Raw genomic sequence first — 18119 nt, forward strand, 5'->3', positions numbered from 1 at the left:
CAGCTATATTTGGGTCCTTTCAGCAAAATCTTGCTAGTGTATGCAATGGTGTCAGCGTTTAGAAGCTGCTTATGGGATGGATCCCTGGATACGGCAGTCTCTAAATGGTCCATCCTTTCATCACAGCTACGAACTTTGTCTCTGTAACTCCTTCCCTGGGTGTTTTGTTCCCAATTCTAAGAAGGGGCACAGTGTCCACACTTTGGTCTTCATTCTTCTTGAGTTTCATGCATTTAGCAAATTGTATCTTATATCTTGGGTATCCTAAGTTTTGGGCTAATATCCACTTATCAGTGAATACATATTGTGTGAGTTCTTTTGTGATTGTGTTACTTCACTCAAGATGATGCCCTCCAGGTCCATCCATTTGGCTAGGAATTTCATAAATTCATTCTTTTTAATAGCTGAGTAGTACTCCATTGTGTAAATGTACCATAATTTCTGTATCCATTCCTCTGTTGAGGGACATCTGGGTTCTTTCCAGCTTCTGGCTATTATAAATAAGGCTGCTATGAACATAGTGGAGCATGTGTCCTTTTTACCGGTTGGGACATCTTCTGGATATATGCCCAGGTGTTTGTTTAACTTTGCACTGTACTAGTTTGTGGTTCTTTAATACTTTCAAATCTATAAATCAGATCAGACAGAGATTACCCAGAGATTTAAGTGTCTATATGCTAGTCGTTCTTTGGTACAGAAACCTAACTTTCAGTGAACAACTGAATCAAGAGCAAATTCTGCCATATATACCATATAGGACAATTTGTTTGCTTTTGTGGTCCATAGGAAGTGTCAACTAGCAAGATAAAAAATCCTAAATTACAGTCAGCTTGTCATAATTTTATATAGTTACGTTCCATCTCAGCCCAATGTATAATCTACTCACTGCAGACATCCCTGGAGCTCTGAAGTTCTCCATTTATGTTTGTATTAAGTGAGATGAAGATGCGGGTACTGCTTGTGCAACTGCCATGATCCCCCCATTAGCTTTGGCTGTTGATGTCTAGCTTGTGATATCTTTCTACCACACATGGAGGTGCACCCAGAACAAAGTTTTCTTGAGAGAGAGAAAAAAACAGTACTTTTTTATGAAAGCATATGAGAATAAGAGTGAACGATAGAAGCCTAAGAACTGATAAATACTGATCAATTTGGGAAGCCATTTACCTGCATAGGTTATGGGTTACCTGTAGATTGTCCTTGGTAAAAGCTGTTATACAGTGCTCCATGTCCATGATTGACAGTAAGGTGTATGAAGGGGATGTCTGCTTCACTCTCCAAGTTCTCATTAAATGTATGAATTATAAATGAATAAAATGGAATTTCTAGTTAAGTTAACATCAAAAGTCCCAGGAACTCTGGGGGTGAGAGTCACACCCCTGGGACACTGAGCTGTTCCTCTCTGTGTAACTGTTATGCTAGAATTGAACTTAACAACTAGGATATTGGGGTCACAGTTTGGGAATCAAACCTCTTTTCATCATTTAAACTGCTGGGTGGCCTCTGGTGTGATGTGTTTAGTTGTTAAACATGTCAGCTAATACCACAGAGAAACCTCATGCATTAAAAGTGACAGACATATTGAGGGTCAAAGATTAAAGGTGAATCACTAAGGGCTTTTTAACTGCATCTCTGTTGTTATAACCGTGTCTAGTAGGTTAGATCCATGAGCAAAATGAATTATGAGGCATCGTGGTGAGCAGAAACTCTTTTAGGCTATTCAGGAATTGTTTTCCTGTTGAGCTAAATAATCTGTACATAGTATGATATTCCTGCATTTTTATGTCATTTGTACAAAGATGCAATTACTCATCTTTAAATCATTTAACTACTTAAAAACATAAACATATGCATGTGTGCTACAGTACATGTACGTATGTGTGAATATACACTCTCTGGTAGACAGGATCTAACAGTTCAGTACCCAGAATCTATACACATACACAGAAGCACACTTAATAAAAATAACTAAATCTTAAAAGGTTTGCATCTTTATCTCAAAGGGTTTCATTATTCCATTTCCATATAATCATATATTTAAATCACTTTTACCCTCTCTTACAATTTTGCCCATTTGTCTACATTAATGTTATAGCAGAAATTTATCATATTGCATATTCAATAAATACAGAACTATGTAAGTTTATACTAACGAACACATAAGTAGTCAAGGATATGCTTGGCCTTGGATGCAATTTAGTACAAAAACTCAGAGAATGTGTTTCCCATAGTGCTATTTATTTTCTTTCAAATTAATAAATAATAATTGTATATTTTATGAACACAGTCATCCATACATACATACATACTTATATATACAATGCACACCATTCCAAATGTATGCTGATTATAATAATTATAAAACCATCTTCTAACATTTCTTCTTGATTGTCTTCTTTGATTGTTTCATGCATGTTTTCAAAGTCTTCCTCTTCCATTTCTTCCCTTGTGTTTCTTTCCTCATTTTGATTGATTCCCTCCCTGTTACTACCAGTCCCTTTCCAAGACTCATGAATTCTGGCTTTGTTTTGAGATCCATTTATTTTAGCCAGGGTCATCTGTGTCACCACTGGATTGGAAGTATCCATTGGAGTCTCACTGGGTTACCAGTAGGTACACAACTGAATGTAATGACCCCACATTCCCCTGAATCTATAATTAATAATCTGTAACTAATAATCCTGAGCCTGGTTGTTGATGAGCCTATTCTTATGGAGACCCAGTGCACACATCCATAGCTACTATAAAGCTACAGTTGCAATGGGTGTGCTTGCACAGAAAATGACATTATATAGCCCTTCTCCCTACATTCTGGCTTTGGCATTCTTTCCACCTCTCCACTCTTATGTTTTCTGTACCTTACAGGGGTACAGTGAAAATGTCTGGTTTGAGGCTGAGTGTTGCTCTTCTCATTGCTGACATATTCTCTCAGGAGCTCCAACAGCCAGGAGTCTCTACTGTTTACTGGCAAGAGACTTCTCTGATTAAAACCAAGAGTGGCATATGTATCAATAGAGATATTTGATACTGCATTGATATGCTAAATAGTAGTGCTATACTCAGTTATGTGGTCTGTTCTACCTTGGGTTTCTAACCAGATTTACAGCAGTAGGCACAGATCCTTCTCCAGGAGCAAATCACAACTATTCTTTCTTCTCCTTCTCCCCATCCCAGTTTCTCTATCTCCTTCTACAGCCTAGTATTTCCTACTTTATTTTTGTTCCTTCCTTTCTTCTTATAGTCTGCACATGAGAGAAAACATACAATTTTATCTCACCTGATGACCTCCAGTTTTATCCATTATTGTATAACTGCATTCTTGTTTGAGGCTGAAACTCATATCCCATTCATGCATATTTCACATATAGATCACATTTTGGTAGTGTGTTATTTTCATACAGTGATAGTCACCTAATTTTGTTAGCTATTATTATCACAAAACTAAAATAGACGTACTATTCAAGAGTACACAGTGATTATTAAAGCACTAATATAAAAAGGGCATATGTCATACAGTACTAGACCATACTTACTGTACACTAGACCACTGAATATAACTATACTTACTGTACATTCTTCTGACTACTTCTAAACACATTCTATTCACAAAAAAAGGAACTTTTAGAACCATCCTTTATGCACATGACTACATTGAAAGTAAATCATGATGTATACAAAGCAGACTGAGGAAATGAGAAGATAGTGCACTGAGAAATCCATATCCAGGAGTCTAATGAAATACCATGCTATGTGATAGTGGTAATTCAAGAGCGTTATGTGACTTGGGTTCTTTGAGTCCATGAGTCAGCATATTTGATTCTACATCCTTAAAGACATCAGCTAAAACTCTCAGGATTAAATATACAAGAAGTATACAAAGGGATGCAGTTGTACCCTGCAGCTATCATTACAAGCTTTAAGTTCCGTGGCTTTGCAAATGCCTGTCTTAGTAATATTTTAAAGTATTTAGATGATGTGCGAAACTCTAGAAAAATCTAAAAACTCTGTTTTGGTTTGTTCTTTACCTGTTGTTTATAGTGTTAAGCCTGTTGTTAACTTACAAGTCAATATGGCATTTCAGCAACTATGAACACTCTGGTACCTGAAGATGTTTGCATTACCTGAACTTTCCTTGTGTTTTAACTATAATCTCTGTCTCAGGTAGATGGAACTCAAATATCTCCCGCCTCAAGTTTTCCTATTTCACGCCCGCCTCCGCGAAGCCTCAACAACAATGCTATGAATTAGCGGGCTGGGAAGTTGTTTTTCTTCAAATGTTCTTGAACTCAGACACAACCTTGATAAGAGTTTACCATTGCCCTGCCCTTCCACGATAGGCTTGAGAGAGATTATTTACTCTCCTGTGTGTGTGTGTGTGTGTGTGTGTGTGTGTGTGTGTAACATTTGAAGTCCATTATGTCGCCCCATTATACTTCAGTGTCAAGTATGCTGCTAATTGCAGGGATGTTGTTAGCCACTGATAAGTTCTACTCAGAGTTAAGGCATCTGTCTTTAAATATAGTGGACTTCTTTTAAGCTTAAGAGACTTCTCCATGCTTATGGGACGTGGCTGTACTCTGCCTTCATGTCATTTCTGTAAATGTAGTTCCACTGAAAAGCTAGCTACTGTTTTAGAGATAACAGCTAGGCCAAATATTACTCAGAAGACAAATATAGAAGAGACTAAAGTTACTATAACCACATTTGGCACATTATGTAATCTGGGTCTATTATTTTTCTCTCTCTGCAACCTGTCACAAAGCCTATGGGAAGGCAAATACATGTTTTGACACATTTTTCTTGGTGTGAACGGCTAGCTGTGCGTTCATTTGCTGCTTAAAATATATTTTCCTCATATCTTTTAACTCTTAGAGACAGAAAGGCTTGCCTGGCTCTGTATACCCAAATAAAGTCTGCATGATGGTATTTTTCTTGGTAATATTCGTTAGGGACATAATCCCTTAGGATTACAGGCTGAGAATTGTGCTTGTGTTAGAAGACTAGGTAGACACTCGGATCCCTCTTTCAGAATCAGACTCATTTTAATAAAGTCTCACATATTATATTTAATATTGACCGGAATGTCATTTTTAAATGTTTTAATGAAAATTAAAACTGCTAAATAAGCTGTGTATTCAAGTCAAAAACTCTTCACAGAATCCTCTGCCTACAGACAAATACCATAGGAATCCAAGTGGTAATGAGATCACTGAAGTATCCATTCATAATAATAAATGCATTCATATAATGAGAATATACTTGGGTTGGCCTGACAAATGTATTCTTTCCCCCATCGATGAATGGCCCAGTTACCAACTTCTCTGAAAGTTGATAGAAAATAAAGATTCAGTGTAGTGGAATTAAGTTGAGATAAATTCTGTTTGCCAGCTAAGCTGGGTTTAATATCTGTCCTTTGTAAAGCTGACCTCATTGAAAGCCTTTAGTCCCAGGGTCAAACTGTAAGGTGAAGTGTTCCTAGCTTTCCTTTTGCTTTGTTTTCTTGACCAACTTCTCAAAACGGGGGGGGGGGGGGGGGCAACGCAGTCCAATGGGCTTTGTTCTAGTGCATTCTTTGTCCACCTAAACTCAACCCTGAAGCCCCAATATTGTGTCTCTATATTGTTTATTTGCATATTTGCACATGTTCAAATCAAATATATTTAGAAAATGAGTCTAAAGAGTATTTGTTTTCATATTACTTGTTCGTCTGTTATATATAATTTGTATAATTATTTTCATTTTAAATCCTTAAGTTAGTCCTATGCAGCCCCTTGACTCTAAAACCATCAATCATTTCTTGTCTATGTTTCCTTAAAATGGCTTAGGTTGCCACATGAGATTCAGATTGAATTAATAACGTTGAGACCTCCCAAGATAGTTCACATGAAAAGGAAAGTAGGTATTTTTTTAACAAAAAAGTTTCTCCAAAGTTAAAATCTAGACTCTCCTGGTACAGAGGAAGGAGAGAAATACTATGAAGAATGGATGTATTTCTGCTGAGAACCCATTGCCATTATCTTTGGAATACTTCATGAATAGCTCTAGGATTTACCACCATGTCTACCTGGACAACTAGAGACAGACATATCATTGCAGGGTCCCTGTGAACAGAAGTGTCAGGTTTGGACTAGTGACATGATGCTGCAGGCTCATGTCAAGCCTGATATCCTAAGAAGATAACAAAACCCTGAAAGTTAAGTTGTCCTCTGATTTTCACAGGGCACATGTGACATCTCTGATCATACACATACATACAAATTAAATAAATAAATATAATGCGATAAAATAAATTTTAGAAAAAGGATCCTGTACTTGGCAATAAAGATGCAAATGATCAGAACAATCACATTCAATATTCAATACACGAGTGAAACTGATCAATTCCCTTTTAAAACCAATGTGATAATCATCTATAAATTGTATGAATAAATCTCTTTTTAGAGAAAACATATGGAGCTCAAGAATTCTGAATAAGAAAATTCTACAAATTTGGTGATTTGCATCCCTGTTGACAATTAAATGCCACCATTTCTTTATCTTGTGTCGAACATAATCCTGGGGAAGGACTGGACATTTTATCCCGTGTCATGCATATTTGAACGTCACAAAGGTTCAAAGGTTTCCACATGGCCTAGAACAGTAAACATTTGTCCTAAAGCCATCCCTCAGCTCCTGACTTGGTGTGTGATTTAATTGCCACCTCATTAACATGGGCCACTGGGTATGAATTTGTCCAAACAAAATACATCAAGAGGACTCACTATAATGTTCCTGGCTAGGGAATTTTTTTTTTAAACCACTGATGTTCCCTGCCCCCACCACGCCAAGTTCTTAAAACTTTAACTTCAAGAGCCTAGCTGGATAAACATGCCCTGTCCTCGAGGTCACCAGGTTAAGGATCAGTCCAATCCTTTTGAACTTTTCACTCTTTCTGAATAAATATAATCTAAGCACTTGTCAGATTCTAAAGCTGAAAGTCTACAAAGATAAAGGACGTGGCTGAATAGCAAAGTAAGCAAATATCTTGATGTCTCCTTGCATTTCTGGGCTCCTTGCCTTCCTTTCTGTGAGTGGCACATCGCTCATCCTTACGGAACCCTGTATTTATTCCTCTCTGGGCTTTGTGAATTCAAGAAGACCAAAAATGCACATGGGCAAGGATCAGAATGCCTTGATTATTTAATTTCTTTTGTAAAACTTTATAGGGAAAGTGGAAGAAAAACCAAAAAGTAAAACTCAATAGATTTGTGATTATATATGATTATAGCAACTAATACAATATTAATATATGGAACATATGTGGAGGAGTCAGTAGTCTCTTGACTCCAGATAATGACAACTCACTGTGCAATTTCAAAGTCAGGAATACTTCTATTACCTTGAACTCTCTGACTACTCATCTTAATGGTCTCCTATGAATGGGCTCTAAGCATTAATGTTTTCCTTATTATAGGAATATACAACTTTAAGCTTTTCCTTACTATAGGAATCTGTAACCGTACCTGGCACCTATGGGGTGACAGTGGTATATTAGAATGACATAGTTTCTTCAACATCTTCTCCCTTCATATTAGGTTCCTTGTCAGCCTCTCTTTCCCCATTTTAGATTATTGAGACTTGTGCTCTGTGCTAAAAGTACAGCACAACCCTTGCCCAAAGTTTAGTGTTAAAATTTAGAGCACAAACAGTATTTCTATTTTCATGACCATATAAATGTCATTTAATATTATGTCTGTGTTTATATTAATCACATATATATATGTACATAGTATCCATAATTGTATATATCTATACATATAGAGAGACATTTTAGATGTAGATGAATAGATGGTATAAAGACATGCATATACAAATGTGTGTTTTAAGGAATCAGTGGAAAGGGTCCTTGAATTCATGTTCAAATGAGTGACACCTCTTGATCTTAACAAACTTTCTTCCTTCTCTCACAAAATGATCCCTGAGCTTTGGGAGGAGTGGGTAGGTGATATATAGAACCTACTGGCTTCATAAGCAAGGCACTCATTTCCGCGTCCTGAACTGCCTCCTTTGGGATGGGTGAGCTATGCTTGCCCACTAAGCTCTGACTTTGCCAAGTATTTGAAAAGTTCAGTAACAGTAGGTGAACTGGGCTGGAAGAGGTGGAGCTAAGCTAACAGCCTGAAGTGGAGAAAGAAAAGCAAAACTCAGTAGGGGCCGAATTTGGGCTTGGCCTGTGCTACAAAGACATTACTTGGTTCCACAAGAAGGCTTGCTTCTGAGATGTGCCAAGGAACTCACCCAGGGACACACAACCAGTGACCAGCAGAGAGGTTCACATCTAGTTCCAAGTCCAATTTGAGGGAATGTCACCCCCTGAGCATCTATATTTTTGGATAAAAATACAGTCTCTTTGCCTGTATGTCTCTAAGGTTGGTGCTCAGAGCTCTCAGCAGCTGGCCCACCTGAAGCTTGAGTCAGCAGATGAAGTTGGCCTGAATATTAAAGCAGGCTCCTTTGAAAGACTCCTTTGAATGGGATATATATATATATATATATATATATATATATATATATATATATATCCCATTTGCGATTGAATATTTTGAATTCTCTAAGTCTGCACCTTCAGCAATTGTGGGTCTATGAATTAATAGCTATCTATTGCAGGAATAAGCCTCTCTGATGAGGGTTGAGAAATATACTAATCTGTGGGTATAAGAAGTAATTAGGGGTCATTTTAGTATTTTGTATCTTCAACACAGTAGGAGGAGGAGGAGGAGGAGGAAGAGGAGGTAGGGGAGGAGGCTCTCCTCTAGGGCTGTGACCTATCTAATCTCAGGCTCATGGGCCAATAACAATGCCAAGTATGGCTTTCATCTTGTAGATGCTCCTTAAACACAGTCAGAAGGTGGTTCGTTACCACATCTACAACAGTGAGCATATTTTGCCAGACCAGCCATTGTTGTAGCTCATAGGGCTCACAGCTGGGTGGGACAGATGCTTACTTTTCTCCTCTGGTTACATAGATAGCATCTTTCATCATTGTACAAACTACCCAGTAGAGATGAAGGTTCCAGATTAATACTAGTTTCCTTTCTCTATGTTCTGTGGCTCCAGTATGTGTTGTCTTCAGCAATAGGATCTTATCAATAATCCTGTAATGTTAACACTCACACACACACACACACACACACACACACACACACACACAGAGAGAGAGAGAGAGAGAGAGAGAGAGAGAGAGAGAGAGATGATAGATAGATAGATAGATAGATAGATAGATAGATAGATAGATAGATAGATAGATAGATGGATGGATGGATGGATGGATGGATGGATGGATGGACGGACGGACGGACGGACGGACGGACGGACGGACAGACAGACAGACAGACAGATAGATAGAGATATGTGTGTGTTTTCTGTGTCAAATTCATCTATTCTGCCCTCCCTCACCCTAATAAAATATCCTCACCAAAGTCTCCCTTTTCCTTTTTCACAGATACTGTTTCTAAGTTTGTGGCATAGCTGAAACCCTTGGTTAGATTTATTCTTCTTCTTCTTGATTAAGTATTATGCTTTATATCTCCCTACTTCTTACTTTATTTTCTCATTTTATTATAGCATATCATAAAAGGACTTCCCAAGAAAAGGTATATGAAAGGTACATTTTTTTGATTTTTATTTCCTCTCATAGCTGTACAATATCTCAATTGGGTATAAAGTTTTGTTTTTAATAGGATTTCTCACACTTTTTATGCTCTGTCTCATTGTTTCTCTGTGGTGTTTATAGAGGAGAGTCAATGATAAGCTAATCCAAAGTCTCTCTTGTTTGTTTGTTTGGGGTTTTTGTTTGTTTATTTTTTATTGGATATTTTCTTTATTTACATTTCAAATGTTATCCCCTTTCCTGGTTTCCCCACTTGAGACCCCCTATCCCATCCCCCTTCCTCCTGGTTCTATAAGGGTATCCTCCTACCCACCCACTCCCACCTTTCTGACTTGCCTTATAGACTAGATAAGAAGTCTGCAACCTAGCTCCCCCGTACTAGCTGAGAAGTCAGGCAGCAGCTGAAACTTGGTTCTCCTTTTTCTCTCTAAAATACTTTTAGAATCATATCCTTCTGTCACATTTTAAGTGTTTCCAGTGATAGAATGGATTTCTTTGAACTTAAGTACTCTGTGAGACTCTGTAGGTTAATGTATTCTTTTGCTTAAAGGTGATTTGGTTTGGTCATTTCTGTAAGAGTCAGAGGTGTTAGATGTCCACAAAACAGTGTCTTCCAGACAATGCAGGACTGATGCACATATGAACTCACAGAGGTTGTTACTGCACACATAAGACCTGCACAAGTTCAAACCACACACATCTTAGGGAGAGTAGACCCGAAGTTCTACCCCTAACCAAGAAGCTCTTTGCATTTGACTCCTGATGTAAATAGAAAACTTGGTTTTCTCAAATGGAGATTCACTGGTTATAGCAACCACACTCCAGTGCATGTCCCATGTTCAGGAGTAGTTGCCCAACACAAATTGGATACCATGGGCGGGGGGGGGGGAGAGAGAGAGAGAGAGAGAGAGAGAGAGAGAGAGAGAGAACATGAAGTCAGGTAATTAGGAAGATGGGGAAGACTCTGACAAGAGTTGGTGCAAGGGAAAATTATGATCAAATATATATTTTATGAAAAATATAATAAACATTTAAAAATCTTCTCTTTTATTTCTTCCTTTCTGGGGCTCCTACTACCGTGACAGCTAGCCAGTTATCCTGACTTGTAATATATAGCATTGCATTTCAGTCTGTTTGTCAATCCTTTCATGGCATCTCTGTTCTTTCTGCTGATTCACTTATTATAACAACCTCCATTTTAGTTTTCAAAGACTCTTTCTTTCCTATATCTTTTAAATATAATTCTTGATTTATTTCTTTTGTAGCAATAACTCCTCAAGTTTGTTTATTATATCATGATTTTTATAACGTTTGTCTTACATGTTTCTTAAATTAAGTGTGTCCAGCTTGCCCACCTCAGTACCCTTCCACGGCATTCCCAGGTTCTCTAGTATGTTTCTCCTGTTTGATATCTTCTTGCATTTAAAGAAAAGTGGATGCCTTCTATGTCCTTCTTTTGATCTTAAAAGGTGGTTTAGCCTTTAAGTCTGTGATGAATGGAGATTCCTGAGGCTAGAGGAAATACAGGGAAAGATAATCCAAGATCACACTAAGGTGAAATGTGATTTCCTAGTGGTGGGAACTATGATTTACATATAGTTTCACTGTGTCTTCCCAGGTTCATGATTAAAAGTTTGGGCCCCAATGAATCTTGGGAGACTATGGGATTGTTAGGCGGGCAGTTGTAGGTCATTGTGGGTACTGCTTTTAAATTGTTATGCAATTACTCTTTTCTGTCAGGCTATTTATTGTGTTTATTATACACAAGTAACACATTTAAATTGGAATTTATATAGTATATAAATATTTAATAGAGTCTCTGAAGGAAGAAAAGGCAAAATGCACTCTCTTTAACTACAGTAATTATTGTCTAAAGCATCATTAAATCCATGTAAATCATTGAGTGGATTCTCAATTTCTTGACCATTTTGGAAAATGGTCTTCCAGCATTTTTTTGTTTGTATGATTTAAAATTACTCTCTAAATAATAGTCAACTATTTTTGTAATTTTAACTGTATTGATTCTGAATATGTCAAAACTTCACATCTTAGAATTCTTTTGATAAACCTCTTTCTTCATATGTCAGTTGGTGTGTACATTTTTTTCCTGGGCTTCCTTTACCTAATAGGTACAGATTATTTACCAAACACTGGCAGTTCTCTTGAAATCTCTGAAAATATGTGTCCTAGTTTGTCTTGTACAGTGTTGGATATCATGTGCCCTTTCGTGGGTGACATTTTATAATATGCAGTGTAAGTGACCATGAATTATAGCAGACTTAAGGTTTCCAGTCATTTGCTGTTTGCTGATATACTTTTTCTCCCTTGTCAGAACTGGGAACACTACCTATTAGTGCATTTCATATTGATAAATGCACATAGCCAAGCAAGGATTAAAGGAAGGGCAGAGCAAAGAGCTGCTGGCCGGGCAATCTTTTTGATAGAGCTTTGCTTTAGAAAAGGTTACAGAGCCTGCCTCTGCTGCTGGGTTAAAAACACAAGACACGTTTTATGGCATGCCACTTGGAAATGTAAATCACTGGAAGAAATTATCAAAAAGTATTGAACCAAAACCAAAAGGAAAAAATGAAAAAAGGCAGGTAGAGAATACGGAAGAGAGAAAAAGTCTCAGAAAATGATCTTACATGACAGACATACAAGTACCTTAGGAACATGACATTGTGAAGGTAATGTACACAAAGCATCTCCCAGTTCACGTGTTTTTGAAATTTGTCATTTGGAAGAAGAGCATGGTACTGTAGACAGTTGAAACTCTGTTGTGTTCAGTGACCTTTTAATACAGAAGAGTCCTTTCAGAGAAATTTCAAATTCACTCATGTATATGCCACAGAATTTGCTTGCCAGGGAGTGTCATGTTACTACAAGCCTTTATTCATGGGCAAGACTGCCTAACTGTGGGAAGAAAGGAGCTTTAGAGTATTGCTCAGACATTTCAGAAAGAGGTCTTGCCAGATTTGTTTTACTGTCTAAGTACGTAGAACAAAGCATTACAAATAATATTAAGAAACAATTGTATAAGTGGTCTACAGACTTGATGCAAACCTCATAGAAATACCACATCATTTGCAAAACAGAAAAAAACTTATGTATGTAGATAAGTAAAACCCAGTGGATTATCAAAGCAATCTGAGCAGAAGAAACAATGTTGTTTCGTAATACCTGACTTCAAGTCACACCACAGGTTCATGGTAACAAAATCAGCATGGTCCTGACACAAAACAGACACATGGATCAATAGAATAGAATAGGATAGGATAGGATAGGATAGGATAGGATAGGATAGGATAGGATAGAATAGAATAGAATAGAATAGAATAGAATAGAATAGAATAGAATAGAATAGAATAGAATAGAATAGAATAGAATAGAATACTCAGGATTAATAATAGAATTAAATACATATAGCCTGAATTTTTTCAAAGATGACAAAAGTATTGGTGAAATGGTAGCCTCAGGGTAGCAATATGGCTCAGAGTGAAGATAAAATCTGCACAAGGCCAATAACTTAAGTCATCTTCCCCAAACTTTCAAAGGCAGAAAGACAAAATCTACTAAACAAAGTTCTCCTCTGACTTCCATACACAATGGTACCCATGCCATGCTCTCTCTCTTTCTCTCTCTCTCTCTCTTTCTCTCTCTCTCTCTCTCTCTCTCTCTCTCTCTCTCTCTCTCTCTCTCTCTCTCTCTCTCTCTCTCTCTCTCTCTCTCTGTGTTTGTGTGTCTGTTCACTGATTTCACAAACATCCTTGTGAAATCCTTGTGTTGTTCTGGATCAATGGATGCTTGACTCTGGCCTCATTCTTATCGTTAAGTTTTCTTTACAGACCTCTTCCTCTGTGACCATCCCTAGCCTCATCTTATTCACTTCTTGTCACTTGCTTGTCAGAACTTTTCTGGCATCCCCCTTCCATACTACTGCTCATGCAAACTGATTGTTATGGCTGCTTCACTCCTTTTAGCCTAGAACCATTAATCCCCCTTGGCACATCCCCCTGTCAACTAAAAATGTTAAGTGAATACATTATTGTATGAAGTGTAACCTATATTCACCATCTAGAAATGGTACTAAATATCAATTCCTTGACAGTTGATAATAATAGTCTTTGTGTATGGAGATTGTCTTTGAGCCCCGTTGAGCTGACTGGAACCCATGCTTATAGCTCATTCTACACCCGTCCTCCTGTTCAAACAAACAAAACAAAACAAAAAGACAAACAAAAAGCATCATGCTTTATATGTGCTTCTCACACAAGAGAGTGAACACTGGCGTGTCCAGTCTTAAGCCACCCTTAACTCCACAGTCTACAACTAGATATTTCTCTGTCAACTCTGACTTACTTTCCTCTAAAATTGGACGTTTCTGTCAGATCCCCACCCACTTTAGGGCCCTCTGGTTCCTTGGTTCTATGGGATATGTCTGAAGGCATGCTGTGTTGGGAGATGCAAGCCAAGGACAGGAACAGGTCCAGTAATGAGTCACGGGTAAAACTAAGTTTGGCTATAGATAGGTGAAGGATATTTGTACCATGTTAGATGCAGCAAGTCTCAATGAACAGAGGTTTCTGACAATGAAAACCCTGTGTCCCTTGAGGTGGTATTTAGCACAGAAATATGGGGAGCAAACACTTATGACACTATAAAACTAATGTAACTAAGAAAGGATAAAGCGACTCTTGGCTGTTTCAAAAAAATACCCTCAGTAGGTAGATAGAGATAGAGATAGAGATAGAGATAGAGATAGAGATAGAGATAGAGATAGAGATAGAGATAGAGATAGATAGATATATAACCATTTGTTCCTTAAATATTAAAAGCATAGGAGTTTTGGGGGGCTTCTTTTTTGGCTTTTTATAACTAGCTTTGCTTTCCTCTGTCTTAGTACATTGTAAAGGAGGAAAATGATAAAACCAAACAATACTTTTTAGTGCACATCAACCACTCTGGGGCTAAAATTTAGTGCTGGTTCACGCCTAGCACAGTTTTATAATTTAGATAAAGAAAAGGGAAAATTGTTTCTCAAAGGTATATCAGGATTTCCAAAATTGTTACTCTTCTCATGGAACTTATACTGTATAATTTTAAATTGCACTGCAATTAATGAAAAATAAAGGAGATTTTTATTGCTGCATTGGAGAATGCTTCCAAAGTAGGAACTTTACAATGTGTGCTTGAATGTTGTTGGGGAAATCATAATATTCACTAGATTAAAGTCGAATGAGTTTTTAAACATAAAAGCAGGGGCTTTGAAACATGTTAATACCCTATATGAGGTGATTTTATGGATTCATGTATGCTATTTGTGTTCAGAAAACTATACTAGGTATTTTATATGTTATATATTCGTGTCTGTGTTTATGTACTTCTGATGGAACTTCAACAGGTTATAGTTTATATTTAAGTTATTTTCAACTTTGCCTATCAGGGTGGGGTACTCAGTAAGAGCCCAATGTTGATGAGAAGGGCTTTGTTTTATGTCCTATCTCACGCTGTTTCCTATTTATCTTTTTGTAGGGCTCAATCTCCTCACAGGAGAAGCAGAGATGAGTAACAATTGTAATATGATACTGCCTTTTGGATTTGTTTCAAGGAAAGCAAAAGATGAAAACTCCTTAATTGTTAGACATTAAATAAGCATAATGGACTGAGTTCTTATTTACTAAAGAAAAAACTTGCATCTTTTTCCTGGGTTGAAATATTCAAATCCCTTCGGCTTGTTATTCATGCACTGTGTACATGACAGAGCAGCTAAACATATTGCGAATATCAAACAACGCATTATAAATACTGCTAGAAAAGGCAGAAGTTGGGATTCTAGAAAGACAAATGAATGCTGTAGGCAGATTATCAATTTAATGGTGAGACTGAACAATTATTCCATGAGGTGATCTGTCTTAGTGAGTCCCAGCTTCTGCAATCTGCAGTTGCTATAAACGGTCTCTGATCCAATATTACATATGGTATTTTTCCAATCAAGATGGATTAATAGCTCTTACCCTAATAAAATTGTTTCCATGATTCAATCCCAATATATTTGAAGGATTAGTCATTTACATCTAGTCTATAAGATTAGTGGAGTGGTTTTCAATCTGATAATTTGTTATCCCTGAGAACTGTCTTTTGAGTTCAGCCATCTCCTTGGTTAAAGCACAGGAAAGGGATGAGATAGGTAAACATTAAACTTGGCGAACAATAATAGGATCTATGTGAAACAGGTTTTAAACATGCAGTCTTGCGTGCTTTTTTCGCCAGCTTATGAGATTGCACTGTTTTCTTACCAAACAGCATAATTTCAAGGTAACCTCTCATATAGCTGAGACATGTAGTGTTAGCTCTAAGGTGCTTCCTAGGAGTGGCAGCCTGATTCATCTTGTTTCTCACACCAGTGAGATAACATCTCTATTTAGAAAATGAAGAAGGTATATGAAAAGTGCTTGTGATCTCTTCTCCTGACTTTGAATTCCAAGGAATAAAATGATAGCCTAATTTACTGAGCTGATCTGGGTGCATGTATATGTTCTCCTCTATAGATCATCTCCCTGTTAAAGATAACAGGACAGATAAATTTGACCTGTCTTATGACTTTATAGTCTATCTCTTTTCCAACCCATCACTTTATATTAACCACAGAAGCCATGTGTCCTTGGAATCTACAGGAGTCGGTCTATGGCTCAGTTTTATGAACTAAAGAGTAGAGATGACATTTGTCTCCCTAAGTTGTGACAAATATGCTTGTTTCTTACAACAATTTTGGAAGATGCTCCCTAAATGGTAGTCCTTTTGTTTTCTTACTGCTAGAGTGTGTATGCTTCTAAAAGATAAGTTAAACTCATCCTTTGAATTTAATTCAAAGAGGAGGGGGAAGGGAAAGGGGGACAGGATTAGGTATAAGGTGTGGGAGGAGACAGGGGAGATGTACAGAGGGTCAGGGCTGTGTAGCAATGGGGGATGGGGGAACTAGGGGTAGCCACCAGCAAGTCCCAGATGCCAGGAAAGCAACAGACTCCCAGGACCCAACAGGAATAACAATAGCTGAAATACTGAACAAAGGGGAGAGAGAACCTGTAGAGACCATATCCAGAGGTTAGCCATGGCCACCAGGTTGAGGGATGAGGCCATTCATCCAACTTATAAGTATTAATCCAGAACTGCCCCTGTCTAAAGAAAATAGAGGGACAAAGAGTGGAGCAGAGACTGCCCCCCTGGGGATCCATCCTTTATGCAGCCACCAAACCCAGAGACTATTGCTGATACCAAGAAGTGCTTGCTTGACTGATAAAGCTGGCTCCTGAGCACAGGGACCCAAATGATGGAGTTAGGGGAAGGACTGAAGGAGCTGAAGGGGTTTGTAACCCCATAGGAAGAACAACAATATCAACCAACCAGAGTTCTCAGGGACTAAACCACCAACCAAGGAGTACACATGGAGGTACCCATGGCTCCAGCCACATATGTAGCAGAGGATGGCCTTGTTGGGCATCAATGGGAGAAGAGGCCCTTGGTCCTGTGAAGGTCTAATGCCCCAATGTAGAGGAATGCTAATGCAGTGAGGTGGGAGTGGGTGAGTTGGTGGGGGAGCACCCTCATAGAAGCAGGGGTCGGGTGGGGTGGGATAGTGTCTTGCAGAGGGATACTGTATGTGTTCCTTATTCAGTTTCTGCTTTAATGTTTAACTGAGTTACAATATGTATTAGTTTTATGCAAGTCATGCGATAAACCCTTTAGTTAAACAGCCCTGATTACAATTATATTCTCTTCTAACTGAAATGGAACCCTGTGAGTGTAATCTTTATTTGAATGCCTAGTAGAGGAGTGGGGGAGGGCAGGTGTTGGAAACTTTTGCTTGAGGGAGGTGAGAAAAGGGTATTGTACTGTTTGTAATGAAAGCTGTGATTTCCAGCATTTCTGTAGAAGCAACTATAAAGATGTAAATGTTCTTTAATTATTTTCACTTGTCAGACTGATGGCTCCCACAAAGGTGATTTAAGACAGCAAAAATAAGAGATGGCCATTTCAGGATTGATTAACAATTCTGGGTTGTTTTTTTTTCCACTTGATTAAGACCATCAGAGGTCAAAATGGAATTATATAGGCATCACTAATTACCCCTAAAGTGGGAACCAATGATAATGAACACAGCAAAAAAGTTCTAGAAGAAAACATTTGCAACTAACTTGTGTAAAATGAAATCTGAACCAAAGTTCTGCTAAGTAAAAAGAAAACATTTTGAGTTGTCAGAATTTCAGTATGACCAATGTCTGACAGACTCATTCCACATTGTTGGGTATTTGCAATGGATTGGTGGAGAATAAAATGTGTTCAAACTGATACAAATGAAAGAGATGACTCTAACAATGATCCTGGGATGACAGATTTTAAACAATGAGACAGCCTTGGGAAAGCCTGAATTCATGAGTCAGCTGGCATTCGTTCAGTCATTATGCCTTGTGGT

The 18119-nt window shown here is 37.8% G+C and overlaps 1 long non-coding RNA gene across 1 annotated transcript in view; it reads left to right on the plus strand.

Annotated features, from left to right (window-relative positions):
* The first annotated feature begins 9601 nt into the window (after positions 1-9601).
* Positions 9602-18119, plus strand: part of LOC115031750 (uncharacterized) — a 90530-nt gene continuing 82012 nt past the window's right edge. The window contains exon 1 of the long non-coding RNA XR_003837412.2: positions 9602-9643. This is a non-coding gene — a long non-coding RNA (uncharacterized LOC115031750). The remainder of the gene's footprint in view (positions 9644-18119) is intronic.

The sequence above is a fragment of the Mus caroli genome, unplaced genomic scaffold, assembly GCF_978045245.1.
Source record: "Mus caroli unplaced genomic scaffold, Mus_caroli_1 scaffold_10, whole genome shotgun sequence".
NCBI lineage: Eukaryota > Metazoa > Chordata > Mammalia > Rodentia > Muridae > Mus > Mus caroli.